This window comes from Thunnus maccoyii, chromosome 22 (assembly GCF_910596095.1).
Source record: "Thunnus maccoyii chromosome 22, fThuMac1.1, whole genome shotgun sequence".
Taxonomy (NCBI): domain Eukaryota; kingdom Metazoa; phylum Chordata; class Actinopteri; order Scombriformes; family Scombridae; genus Thunnus; species Thunnus maccoyii.
The window spans coordinates 20,030,274-20,035,762 of NC_056554.1; positions in this window are offsets into that span (position 1 = coordinate 20,030,274).

The following is a 5,489-nucleotide window of genomic DNA, read 5'->3' on the forward strand; positions in this document are numbered from 1 at the left end:
GTTTACTGCTGATATTTTAGAGACTTTTTATCCAAATATCAACAGCAAACACCCTCAAGACTCTTAAAAAAAAAAAAAATCACAATGTTGACATCAGGATTAATTTGTACTTTGTGAGTCAAGTCCACATTGTGTACGGAGCAGTGAGTATTACAAGTACCAAGACTTAACACCCAGTGTTAGGTTAGATTAGTAGACTTTTCTTATTATTTGATCAGATATTATCTAAGCTGCATAATAATTTTGTTACATTTATGCTGTATTTTATGTGTGTTTTATTTGAGTTCGTTTTGGATTTTAAACATTTTTGTAGAAAAAACAGCAAAGTGAAATATGGAGCCCAACCAATAATGGATATTTATGGTTTGTACCAATATAAATATTTAAGAGTTATAGAGATATCAATACATCAGGTTTCCTTCTACAGAGAAACATGTTTGATAAGAATCTCTTGGTGACCGAGTAAGTATTATAAGAATTGACGGGAACATTTTACAGTTGATAAATGAACTCTTCAATGCTTTCTAGTGGACAAATTATGTAATGATGACAAACATATGTTTTATAATGGAACGGGGAATGAAAACTTTAACAGTTTCCAAGTTGGAAATTCCCAAACACATTTTTATGTCGACATTGAAATATACTTTTCTATGTTTTCCTGAATTTTAGCTTTCTGTTGGTGCTCGTCAACGTTGTGATTATCAGCATGTCACTGTAAATGTCTTGAGGTGTGACCGTCTATATTTGATCAGTTATTCAAACTAAAATCAAACATTAAAACTATAAAACAGGCTGAGAGACAAAAAGAAAAACACCATCTGTTGATTGTTTTTTTAATCCTTCATGTACTTAAAAGTGGATTTTTCCTTTAACACAGTGATACACAGGACAGTTTTTGGTCAGTTACTTTCTGCACAGCAGTTTCTGGCAAAGGGAACTTCTAGTTTTTCATCAAAGTATCTTAATGAAATCAGACAAAGCTAATTTACTTTGGGCTGTTTGGTTTAAACTGCCTGTGAAACCGGTTGGGTGGGGCTTGTTACTTTAAGCACCAGGCATAATGATTTACTAGCAGAATTAAAATACTTTTTGAGACATAACGCCCACTAACATTTTTGATCTAGGTCTGCTGATTATTTCAAGCAAGCAATTATTTATATTCCAATAATAATATCTGTATTTATGTACACATCAACATCTCTCATCACATACTCCCAAAATTAAACCAAAAATAAATCCTCAAATATCCAGAGCTGCCTACACAACAATGGTAGACTAGTGAAATTAGTAAAATATATCAAAAACAAGTGAAACATCTAAGAAAAATGAGTTAACATAAACATTCATAATAATAATATTAATAGTATTTAAATTAAAAAAAGAGCCTTGTTTCAACACGGGTTTCCAAAGCTTTGTCTAGCCAATAATTTCAACCAACAAGTTCCAGTTTTGGGGAGTGACGTCGTTTCCGTGAAACTGCATTTCATCAAAAACAACAGAATCATAACCAGCTTAATCTGTGGACTTTTATCCTCCAAATGATGCACTTTTTGTGCTTGTTTTTGTTCATTTACACTTTGAATAAATGTAAATTTTTCTTAGAAAGCTTAAAAGGATCAGTGTGTAAGATTTAAGGGGATCAAATGGCAGAAATTGAATGTTTGTAAGTATGTTTTAATCAGTGTATAATCACCTGAAAATAAGAATCAGGGTGTTTTTGTTAGCTTAGAATGAGCCCTTTATATCTACATAGGGAGCAGGTCCTCTTCCACGGAGGCCGCCATGTTGTACCGCCATGTTTCTACAGTAGCCCAGAACGTACAAACCAAACTTCTCCTTCACGCTTGGAAGAGGAGGGTTAAGGGGAGGTGTATTCAGTTGGTTGCAATCTGCAACCTCACCACTAGATGTCACTAAATCCTACACACTGGTCCTTTAAAATGTAAACCCATCATTTGGTCCATATGAAAACAAGTCCACAGAAACTGTCGGTGCTTGGATAGAACTGCGTCTCAAATCATTTCTCATAATCATAAACTACTTTTTTTCCTGACAATCAAAAATTGCAGAACTGAAGGAAACAAAGTGGATCGACCCCCAAAACAGATTCGACGTCGCGTAAAACACATCTTCCTTTCGTGTTGATTAGGTCAGTTTAAGAGCAGCACGGACAGGAGAAGGAAATAGTGTTGACTTTGAAGCCTCGACCCGGTGAATGAATCGAAACATTCGGGAAACGTCGTCTGAAGTCGCTCCCTCTCCTTCTGTCATTTACAATCATTCGGCTGAACGACATGTTCATGAATGCGACCACAAACGCCTACGGTCGCAATAAACATCTAACCCCAACTGCTAAATAACAACTTAGAAGACTTTATGAGTGGTTGGGTTTACTGACAGTGATTTAGCATGACCTAACCCTGATCCAGGACCGTCATACTTTGCTTTATTACCCTGACCATGAAAGGTCTCTTTCATTACAGTCTAAACCGTCAAACCATGTTAAATCAAACACGGTATGATCAGCGCTACCACTGGTGGCCGGAGACCTTTCTCGGTCAGAGTAAATCATGTTGTTTTTCCTCTCACCTTATCAGTTGCCAGAGTTCATACTTTTCACTTCCCGTAACAAATTTTATGAGCTATTCCTTGACTGAAATGTTGCAACAAAACCATAATATCTATTGAAAGCAGTAAAATTCTGTCTCCAATTACCATAAACCGCTGTGGGGTTTTATTGGCGTCTGATAAGCCTTCAAATTCAAACTGGACTTCCTGGATCTTATTTCATTGTCTCACTGTTGAAACATCAAGGAGGAGAACTTTTGCACATCTGCAAATAGACAGGTGTCTATCAGAGAAGACCACAATGAGCCAACAATAACTAAACAAAGAACTCCTGCACACTGTCTTCTGTGCTTGCAATTAGAGGAGATTTATTGGGAACAATGTTTCGGTACACAGACCTTCATCAGGTTATTAGGAAATAATAACCATCATCAGGTTATTTCCTAATAACCCGATGAAGGTCTGTGTACCGAGACATTGTTCCCAATAAATCTCCTCTAATTGCAAGCACAGATGACAGTAAAGAAATACTTTTTTGGGGGTTGAACGCCCACTAACATCCAGCCATATCCGAACTGGATCAGGGCTACAAATCACCCTGACCTGCGTTATTCTAAATAAAAGACGAAGCATGTAGGCGTTTTGTATTTTGTGACGAATGATTGGTTATTAAAAAGTGCTTTTCTTGTCTTAGCAGGAGAGAGAGAGAGCTACTTCAGAGTATCGAGACGCACCCAAATCCAAATGGTGTTTACAGGTCAAGCAGCAGCAGCCCTATTTTTATTTTACTGTACATTTTAACATTCAGATAATACTTGACCCACTGCCAGGGCCACTCATCTACTGTAGGATATAAACACCTTTTAAAGGCCGCAGAGAGCATGTTTCCATTCACTTTCCATCTGCTGCAGCTCCGTTACGAGGCATGACAGGGACAGAGCTTGTTAATTTGAGACGGGATTCGAGCCCCACATGTTTGTAGATTATTCCTCAAACTCCACACGGATCGTTTATCGAACTATCCAGGAGTGACGTTACACTGGCAGTGTAGAACATAAAAAAAAAAAAAATACTAAACCAAGAATCCTATATTTGGTTTCTTTGTGCGTTTTAACAAAAACAATGGAGGTGAAAGAGAAGGCTGTTGCCGATCAGCAGGCTTGTGTTACGGAGTTAAAAGGCTTTTAAAATGGCTCCTGTTTCTCCTCACCTCAGCACAGTTAAAACCTATTTGTGAGCGTTAATTACACCGTTAATTTCTGACATTTTATAGACAAAAGAACTGATGTTGCCACGTTGGAGACATTTAACTTCTTGACTTGAAGATTGTGACTGTTAAGGCCAACGAAGTCACGTCACAATTTACTAAAATGTACATATTTATTTGTATTTCTGATACGCTTGCTACTAATTTGTTTTTTAACTGTTAATTATTGATATTTCATGTAATGGATTTATTTTTTCCAGCTTCAAAATGTTAGAATGTTAGGATAAACACTTTCTGGAAGTTTTTTTACATTGTTAGAACATCAGTATAAAGTTTATAAAGAAACCTGCGATTTCTCACACTGGTTAAGGTGGAAACTACAAACGTGTGACATTTTTATTTACAACGATTATATAGAATTTGATCTATTTACTAGAACTTTCCGTCAATCGACTAATGAACTGACTTTCTTGTTTTAGCACTAATTTTTGATTAATTCAGCATGATGTGAACAAAAATAGTGTATTACATAATTTCAGAAATTTGCAGATTTTTTAGAAAAGCACATACTGCCAGATGTTTGACATAATCCTTTAATTTCACCGCTAATAGGATGAATAAAGTTCAAATTGTCAGTAGCTGCAGCCCTCGAGATGGTAACAAACGATCATTACGGACTAATCAGTTATTTTCATGTTTAAATCTGTTAATTTTTCCATCTATAAGACATCAGAAAACAGTAAATATGTCCATCACAGTATCCTAGAGCACAAGGTGAGGTCTTAAAAACCAAAAATATTCAATTCACTATCATGTACGACTGAGAAAAGCAACAAGTTCTCATATTTGAGAACCTGGAGCCATCAAATGTTTGTTTTTGCTTGAAAAAAATGACGATAAATGGTTGCAGATATCGATTAATCTACTTAAATTCTTGCGAGTTAAATTAGATTTTAAAAGATACTGAGGAGAGGAAAGCCATTTTAAACTGCTGAGACAAACATGTTATCAGAACAACAGTGGTGACAGTCTTACTGCATTAAAATATACCACACAGACTCGTTCCACATCCGTTAGCATCGCTCAGCATTACTGAGGGCAGCAATTTAAGATTTCTGGAGTGAAAAACATGTTATGTAAAAAGGTCTGACTGCCTGCCAGAGCTGCAGCTGCACTAGAAACACTTAAGCCAGAGTCAAAATTTGTCAGAGTGTGATTGGTGGCTGATATTATGAGTGTACTGAAATAGCTGCAGCGAGATGTGTGTGTGTGTGTGTGTGTGTGTGTGTGTGTGTGTGTGTGTGTGTGTGTGTGTGTGCGTATCAGAGGTGTTAAAGTTTCCTGAAATAATGAGGAAAAAAAAGACACTAAAAGAAACATTCAGATGGGCCTGTATGTAGTGTGACAGTTCGGATGTCTGACAAAAAAAGGAAAGAAAACATATTTCTCTCCCTCTATATGTGTGTGTGTGTCACTTTAAAAAAAATGATACAAATGTGCATATTCTGGCTTTTTTTTTTAAAAAAAAAAAGAGTCAAAAACAACCTTTTGAAAGCAATCTGCAAAGGCAACTGTGCTCGCTGTCCAAACCACGAAAAGCTCGCTTTTAAAAAAAAAAAAAAAAAAAAGTTAGCTTATGCTGTTTAACATTGAAATACCTGACAACCCTTCGTTCAATGTCTTCCCTTATAGATGTTTTTTTTTTTTTTTA